General features: G+C 32.1%; 1 protein-coding gene across 1 annotated transcript in view; it reads right to left on the bottom strand.

The window, feature by feature from the left end:
• The window catches only part of LOC127863997 (uncharacterized), a 20,219-nt gene that overhangs the window by 4,107 nt on the left and 6,112 nt on the right, over nucleotides 1-10,000 (bottom strand). The gene's annotated exons all lie outside the window — the stretch shown is intronic.

The raw sequence follows: 10,000 nt of genomic DNA, 5'->3' as shown, positions 1-10,000 counted from the left end.
CATTATGCCCATTTTTCTCAGAACACGACACATTTGATAAACTGCCTAGGTTCATTTTGACAGCAGTAATGTACATAGAGTACATGACGTAGCGTGCGACAAAGAAGAAAGTTTATTGAGTTCTCATTTGAATAAAATGACATGATGGCATAAGGGTCTATATTTAACTATGCTAAAATAATTATCAAAGACCCTAAATGCAAACTCGTCAATTATTGAATTAAATGGATTATTTATGGATTTTAAAGGATTATTAAAGGAAAGATACTAGTTCGAACGTGTTTTGTTTTTTGGGTGTACTTTTGTTGTTCCCTGTTCTCGGAGACACGATTTTAACATGGGCGCCATTGATGAATCGGGTCACACACGGCATTCCCATAACAGATATAGATGCTGTATTAACAATAATACGTGTTCGGGTAAAAATTAAAATATGCACGAAGAAGTTAAAAGCAGACGGCAATCGTTATATGTTAATATGGTTTTAAAGTTGTACTCAATTTGAACAAAACACACATTGTTTCTCATTTGGTAAAAAACATTCAAAATAAGTATTCACATATACATATTTTGTTAAAATAGTACATTGTGTTTTGTTAATTCAGAATGATGCAGTTATTGATAACCATGCATTAATTATGCTTAGGTTCAAACACTTTTAACAATGTTAAATATTATATTGTTAATTGCTTACTTCGATTTGACGTATTATTTTATATCATATGGTAAAACTTTCAATTTCAAGTGAAGATAGCTTTGTGTCTTATCATGAATAAAAGTATTTGTAAGCTTAATTATTGAACCCAATAGTACTCGATGAGACTTTACAGCCGATTTAAGTGCTTACTTTTGCATCATATATTGCCAAGGTCAAGGTAATTGGGAAGTTCGTATCGTTCTCCGATGTCGCTTAACAATTATATCAAGGATTGAAACCAGTTTCCTTCATATCAACCAATGATAAACGGTTTTGTATCCTTGGCGTCACTTAACTCAATTCATGATTTGACCGAGTCAAGAAAAAGCACTTAGAGCTCGATACTTCACCAGCACAGACTCGGCTCGAATGGTTGGTAATGAACCGTTCTATCTTATCGTTAAACCATATATCGATGAACAATTAACCGATAACAGCCAATATGTTGTACAGATTCGTTTTCATTTCAAACAATACATATATATTTTAATATCTCTGTGTGTTGTTGGACACGATGACCGCCAGTTTCGGAAATGTGACCTAGTCCTTATAATATGTTATCGAAAATGTCCGAGGACCGACGTATCGTGCATGGGTTGCTGTTCAAAATTAAAAAATATCGTTATGCATAAGAGTCACGAACATACATTGTTTATAATGTTTTGTTAATGTTTTCGTTACATTGGCAGCAATCCAGTGATCATGATCGTCGTCAAAACAGGTATTTGTTTAGATAAATGAAGCCCAAGTATAACTGCTCCTACCTTGCCTTTTAATAATACATCAGCGGCTTGAATGTGACTTGAATAAAATACATTATTTGATTATAAAATGTCTTTGTCTGTAATTATTGGCTGTACTCTGAATCTGGTTCGTTGCATTTAAAAGACATTTGGTGTTATTTAAATATATTCATTTCTGAATATTAGTAGTTTACCTTGATAAATATTTCTAACAATGCCCTACTAGTGTGAGATATAATGATACACGAGTGGCATGGGTGTTTAAACCTTAAATTGCCGATTCCGAGTTTTCATGTTGCCTTAATAGCGGATACATTGGTAATACTAAGGGTCACGTTTAATTTAATCGGGAAGCTCTTTTGATGCAGTGTCATGTCTAGTATCTCCCATACTGACGTTTGGTACCCCGTTTTGGGCATTAGTTTAGTTCGACAATTGTGCTTAGGTTGAGTTAAATTACATAACAATTTGTATTCTAATTGCATCGAAAGTTGCATTCAATTACCAATATAAGTTTTTTTGAAAAATTGTGACAAAATATTTGCGATCCCTACTACACTTAGCTATAATGATCCCTATCATAAACAATACAAGACGAATGGCCCAATCATTAACGGGTTTAAAGACCATGGCTGTTTTAGTTGTTCACGATTTCATAGTATTTTGTAGTCTGTCATAATTAGAAGTATTAAGAAACGTTTTGAACGTTTACACATACTGTTTCATTGCGGCAATCAATTATTAATAAATTACTGAATTATTTTATCGGGATGACAATGTTTAAGGTTAAACAATTGATGTTTACGCATTGCGTTTTGCAAATTGGAAATTAGCCGACACACGCCATGTGTTTTTACCTACAAAGGCATGTTTAATCTGTTATATATCGTTTCCCGGAAGAAAATACAAATATTTCACAAATGTGTCTATACTTTTGCCCTTTAACTCGACAAATCGTTTGAGTTTTGCATTTTAAATATCGAGATTGCTAGTTAATCGCTTGCGATCATCTAACGTTTCCTGAAAATTTGGACTATAGCGATAGAAAGCTACTATTCATCAAACTAAGTAGTACGGTTTAATCATCTATACGTCATAGTCATGCTGTATAGTCAATTATAGGCTAGTTTGCAGTACTAATGGGCATTTCAAGCAAGCGCAAATAACAAACAGTTGAGCCGATACATGTGCCTCTATCTAAAAACACATGTTTTTTAATAGCACGCGCTTTAATTCTATGCAGCCAAATGCATATTCTTCCTAGGTCTGATCAATTTCTATCACAATTAATGTAAACATCACGAAATAAATAACTAAAATATATGGGCACACAATTTAATGGGAACTGTTCAGGTTTAGGTAAATTGTGAAAATTTAAAAACAAGATTCACATTTGCACATGTTTGGTGTAGTTATTTATTTGCGATTATACAATTATAATAACGAATAATGAAATTCTAAAATACTTATTACTTGCATCATTTGATGATTTAAAAACCTGAAAATTATATAGCTTTACAAACGCAAAACGATTGAATGATTCTGGTTGTTTATGTGTTATCATTATATGTTGGCACCAAGCGTGAACTGCTAAGAAACAGTATACAATACATTTACAACTACAATAGTAAATAGCCGATTGGTTTTAGCGAAATACTTTTACTCCAAAGGTTTTTGGTTGGTGGACAGGCGTTAATATATTGTATTCTGGATTTATTCTTGACAACTTTATTTCCGATATTTACATTATAAATTTAAAGCATTCTAAAACATTCTTAAATCTGTGAAAAAGTGTTAAGATGTCATTCATCTATGATATATACAGTTTGTAATTGCAATTGTAAGTGACGAAATAAAACATAACTATGACTTGAAACTAATCGTTCACTGCCGGTGATAAAGTTTGGTATTAGAACCTACACAGAGAGATTGGTCTCAATAGAAAGTTGGTTCAACAGTGGATTTGGCAATATTTGGTCATGTTAAAAGTAAGTGATGCTTTAAATCAATATCGGATTTACCACAGACACATCCTAAAAGTGTTCACAATGACAAGTTAAATATGTATTTATATTGGAAACATTATTGTTGCTGTAGACAATATTAACACATCATTGTATGCCATACACAAACATGTCTGCATTGTTGCATAATCACTTGTTCTTTATAATCCATGATAAATTGAATTGATCAATTAACATTTTTTTGATAACCACTTCCTCGTAAAATTGTTAAAACCAATTGAAATAATACACTAGTTGACAGTGTGATGACAGTGTAGTGAAGTCTCCTATTTTCCTTTAAATATGAAATGTTTATTTAATTTAGTGTTTGTCTAATATATAACATATTTGATATGTCAGATATTACAATCACTGAATAGTTAAAATGTTGTAATTTCAATAACAATTGGCCTTTTTTTAATTGGATGCATTATGTTTTCTTTAATCGGATATTGTAATCAATTAAAGTCACACACACATATATAATATCCCACCTTACACTTTTTCATTCACTTAATGATTGATGCAAAGAACCCGAAATGTTTATTGATGAACATGAATATTGTTGTTCAAGTTTCATTTAAAGCGAAGTTGGTCACGTTGTTGACAGTTATTGACTACACGAAACTGAATATAGCCGTTTTACTGGATACATAAGAAAACGGAAACAATGTTTAAATGTTTCATTAAGTTGGTTGTTAATTACAGATAAAGATCATTTAAGAAAGAAACTGTGTGTAGCATTTGTATACATCGATAGAGGCCTTCATAATTAAAACACCTTTGAATGTTAAGTGAAAGATATCCATGTTTTATATCCTCACCTGTAGTTTTATCTGTATTTTTGGACATACACAAACAAAAACGCCGTATATAAATTGGCTATATTTTGCCAAATAACTGATTAGCTGTAGCTCCCTAGTAATAATCTATATATAAGTAAACGGCTTCTCATCGTCTGGCCTACATGCTTGGTTGCTAAGGTATGTTACGCGTGAGATTTTTCTATTAATACTAGTTAGATAGATAACTTGTACATTAGTATTCAAATAGTATTACTTTTTTCACATAGAATTGACTAAAAACAAATTTATTACACTCGTAAACAAGCACACAATTATAAGGGAATCATAACTTTTCAAGAGAAAATGACCTACTTTCATTGTAGATTCAGTATCATGCGAAGGATCGTCATTATACTTGGTAATACAAAGCAAATAAATAAAAAGTGGTAAAACTTAAACATTAAACAGTATTACATTTTCATACATTTTCAATGGTTATTTAAAGTCCTCATTAAACTCAAAGAGAGTTGGTTAGAACCGATGAGAGTCAAAATATAATCTCTTGTCATGCAAATATATTTGCTATAGGCATTGAAAACTTACCTTTTAAACTCGGAGAGGATTTAGAAAATTGTGATTGTTAGACGATCAGATTCCGATTGTTTAATTGCCAACTGAAAATGCTGTCGCAATTAAATTTAATTTGAAAACGAAATAACAAACATGCAAATGACGCTTAAAATGAGCGGTAATATAAATAAGGTTAACTAAAGAAAAGGTTCGCTTACACACTTCCAAATAAACACAATTTTCGAAACATCCAATTGCGACCAATGCATATAGGAGAGATCAAAGCTAAGGCATACCCTTTTGCTATTTATAACTGTAAGTATTGTGTTGTAATATGTATCGAGTTCGCATATCCAAGCTTGCAATATAAATCGGTTTTCATTATTTTGTTATACAATGCCATGTTGGTATAATATATAAGTAAATATAATAGTATTTTCGCAGCTTAGTTTTTATAAAACCAACGTATAATAACAATTAATTTCAATATAAATATTATTAAGCACTAAAACATTTTGCGGTATTTTCTTGTGTCCGCTGGGTGTGATGTTTACATCATTAATAACGTCATTCATGTCGGCTCGTTTTGTCATTACCGGCTTAGGTAATACTGAGAAGTACCCTGTGAACACTTAAAAATACTTCAAAGTACCTGGAGTACGGAACATATATAAAACAAATCACCGGAATATGGCCATGTGCTTTGAGCACATTTTCCGAAGAAGTGGTATATTGTTGTAAGGTTAAACGTTACTAACCCTAACCCTTAAACCACACGGAAACTAGCATCGGGCCCGACACGGGTTCCCTGTCTTAAACAGTGTACCGACTTTTTACATAATGCGTATAAAACAGTGTATAATCGATGACTTTCTCTGCACGGAGAAACATTGACAACTGTGCATGTAAAATAATCCAGAACACACTCAAATTATGAATCTAACACTGTTATCAAATATTAATGTTGGTTGAAATTAAAAACCGCTAACATGTTTCAATAGGCAAGACATTTGTCTATAATAATAATAATAATAATAATAATAATAATAATAATAATAATAATAATAATAATAATAATAATAATAATAATAATAATAATATAATTGTTTATCTGGCAAATTCAGTTTATATAGGTTGGAATACGAATTTTAAGCTATCCGTTAAACACCACATCGTTAAAATGCATGGTGGTCTTTATACTTGGAGATTAAAGATGACGTAGTAAATAGAAATGAATTGTTGCTGTTATGCTTTTAAATGTAGTCGATAGTTCAAAATGTATCTGTTTTCAATAAATGCTCTTTCCAATAAAAACAACATACATTCATGATCGATTCTTAAAAAGATTCAGTTTATATCTGACCGTCAACATTGCCCATTGCAACACAATATATATTATTTACAATTATAACGTGTACACTTTTAAATACCAGCTATAGTAATTGATACTATTAAAACGTTTTTGAAAAACAACGCACGACTCAATAACCACTGTATAATCAAATAACAGTAAAAACAAATAACAATAATGACATCTTCGTTTGAATGTGTGAATCATGACACTACATGTGTGTTTCTAATGAAATCGAAAGTAATTTATTCGGATTTTACGGGACATTCCTATAACGGATAGTTGTTTGAGTTGGTCCGATTCACTTTTACAAATACTTATTTTTGCTACTTACTTTCTCATATGTATTATACTAGTTGAATAACTTACAATGAAAGGAAGATAATGCCCTTCTCAATTGAATTGAGCTTTCTTTGTTGAATAAAACACATCATGATAATCCGTTGATGTTCTCGAGTGAAATCGAATGTAGATTGATACGGAAGTTAAGTACAATTGTCTGGGTTCATCCGTCTTACTTAAATTGTGTTGCTGGCTACTTTGTACGATATATAATACAAGTTTAATACTAGACATTACAAGACAGATACGTACCATCTTAATTGAATAAACCCATGTTTGTAAAATATAACACAATTGAGCGTTTTTTATATAAAATAGTTGACGGAACTGTTACGTCAGTTTCGTCTCATGCTTTCATCACTAAATCAAAAGTAGTGCCTATTTCTGAATGTTACTTTCCTCCTCACGTTTAAAAGGCATTATGCGGTCGCTAATTTCCTCGTGTGGCTATTTCCTTTATCATAAGTGTGCCTGCACTATTTTGGGGCATATCATTGGAAACTACGTTAAAATATTAACTGTTCGGGTGCGTTTATCGAAGTACTATGCTTGTATCGAAATCTAACGGCCGACAACCTGTTTACCGAGTGTGATTGCATTTTGGGCGATTTTGTTAGAAGCTGCATTACACATATGTGGTTTTAAAATGTGAAATGTAATATATATTCGTTTCACAATCTTAAATAAAGAAAAGGCAGGACAAATGCATACAAAGATTGGACCATACGGAATTGGGATTTTGTGTAAATTAATCCAATTTGCCGTAGCATTTCGGAAATATTTGAACGCATGACTATTTATTTTGTATGTTTGTCTCTTCAGGTTAAATTTGCTGACTGTAGCTCTACTACACTCACAGTTAATGTACGCGTCTATTTGAACGGTTATATAGACACACTTTGAATACATTTTATATAATATGTGTATATGATAAGGTTTTTACATATTAAGCATTTGTGTCAACACATGATTTAGTCTTATCAACATAATTGGAATGTCTCCAGAAATCAATAATGTAAATAATTGTAATTAAAATAAACTATTTATCATTAAATTATTTTATTTAATGTATTTGGTTCGTACACACAAAAATAACTTTAAGTAAGGTTTTCTACTTCATTAAAATCCAAACGTTCGCAACGTCGAACAAAACACGCAGGCGGAATAATAGAACCAATATTTTAGCAGGCTCGGGTTCGCTCATCTTGAATATGGGAACATCTCATGACATCAGCGAGTTTAAAGCAGATGTCTGGAGAGAAAACAACGAAGCGCAACACAATTGGATGACAACGACTGATATCCCGGTAATGAAACTACACATTAAATAGGCACATTGCCCTTAATTACACAGTCCTTTAAATGAATTATTCAAGACTGAAATGATCGCAGTTTTAGGCGCCATGGAAACAACAAATACCTTTTACTTTATCTTGTCAGTACAACTTTAAATTTCAAAAAGCACTCTTTAACGAACCAAAACGGTTTCACAAAACGAAAACATCATTAAGTACATAGTCGCATGATGAAGTGTTGAGTTTCGCAAGTGCTTCAGACAACATTTACTTTCTCTTGAAGAAATAAAATTATGAGTAGAATAGCCGACTAAAATCTTCCGTATTGAAGAGAACACTCAAAAGAACACTCGGGTAAGCTTATCTTGCATATGGTAACATCTCATGACATCAACGAGTTTAAAAAAGATTTCCGGATCGACAACAACGAAGAGCAACACAATTGAAGTATCGAGGGCATTTATTACAGGCTATTAATTCCACAGTCCTTTGTATCCCTGCATGTAGAAGTGTGATGATATGTACTTAATTTTTACGAGATAAGGTAACCACCTGGTGCTTGTGAACAACACAAGTCTCGTATGCTAATGAGTTCCAAGTTATTTCAAAATTCTCCATTGCATGTTGAATTCACAGAACAAAAACAAGCCTGTTTGTAACAAAAGAGTATTGCATTTTTACTCTAGCCTGGAAAGCACCCACATTTTGCGCCCACCACACCACATATACATTAAATAATTATTCGAAATATTTTTTGCGTTTCGAATGGTTTTGAAGTACTGCTGGCAATAAAAAGCTTTCTTTGTTAGATGGATTTTATGTCGGCTTTTCAAATGACCCCACAATTATAGAATTGACAACGAAGATTATCGGAATGTTCTTGAACGCGACGCACTATCTCTATTCTCAAAGAGGTGAACAGTTATATTTTTAACGGATTGGTAAGAGAGCGAAAAAACATCAGGACTGACGGACAAAAACACGAACCTACGGACAGACGAGCTGATTGAAGATCGTAGTGATTAATACAAAATCAAACCTATTGATTGTCGTTGTATTGCAGCATAATTAACAGTGGGAATTTAAACCCAATACTTATATAATATTATTATGTTATTTCCAAGCTTTATTATTCACAGTTATTCTGCCTCTATGAAATATTTAATAATGTTGCTTTTAGTGACGCATTTTGATTTTGAGCTCGAAAGGTCAAAATAGCATGGCCTTATAATGAGTTATTCGTGTGAATGGTCTAATTTAATTGAAAATGGGGGAGGTTGAAACTAGTTTATTGCGTTACTCAAACAGAAGTGTATTTTCAAAATGATACAGAGTCATATTTAAAGGTACTCGTGTTCGGTATTTCATTAACAAACTGACACAAATTTTATTTATCTATTGAATTGTGTTTGTGTTTTTGCGGAAATAAAGCATGACTATAACACTTCCATTAACCACAGTAATTACACTATTATTCATTGTTTCAACGCGCGCCATGGAAACACCATAAACCTTCCACTATATATTGTCAGTACAACTTTAATTTTCAAAAAGCACTATTTAACGAGCCAATCGGATTTATAAGACAAAAACTTCTTCAAGTACATAGTCGCATGCTGGTAGTGTTAAGTTTAGCATGTGATTTATACATCACTTTCTGGCAGTAGAAGAAATAACATTATAAATAGAATAGCCGACTAAAATCTTCCGTATTAATGAGAACACTCACAGCTTTCATATGTTGTTCAGGCATGAATGGAAACACTTGAACGCAATCCACAAAACACCATCAATCCTTAGAGGACAAAGATACGATTTAAAAAAAAGACCAACATAATATATCTAACTTCACGCCTTATTGATTTTACAATTTTGGGCTTTATAATATAATTTTAACTATTGCTATTCTTCTCATTTAAATCTGTAAAACCGTCAAATATACACGAAAGTAATTTTATGTAAGTGTACATGAACTTTATGAGGTGTGATAAAACACGTAGATTGCTTTCCGTCGGCAATTTTAAATGTCGCCATATAAATATTATGTATATAACAATACAAGTAACCCTTATACAATGTTGCAGTATACCATGAAGTCTGCCGCGTAACAAATAACATAAACACTATTAAGCTTTATGATAAGAAAACATGAACGCATAAGGAATGGTCAACGGCAAAAACTGTTCAATAATCTAACTAATGTATTATTTGGTG

Source organism: Dreissena polymorpha, unplaced genomic scaffold, assembly GCF_020536995.1.
Source record: "Dreissena polymorpha isolate Duluth1 unplaced genomic scaffold, UMN_Dpol_1.0 chrUn076, whole genome shotgun sequence".
Taxonomy (NCBI): domain Eukaryota; kingdom Metazoa; phylum Mollusca; class Bivalvia; order Myida; family Dreissenidae; genus Dreissena; species Dreissena polymorpha.
The sequence above is the reverse complement of the archived record's forward strand: the minus strand, read 5'-3'. Positions and strand labels throughout refer to the sequence as shown.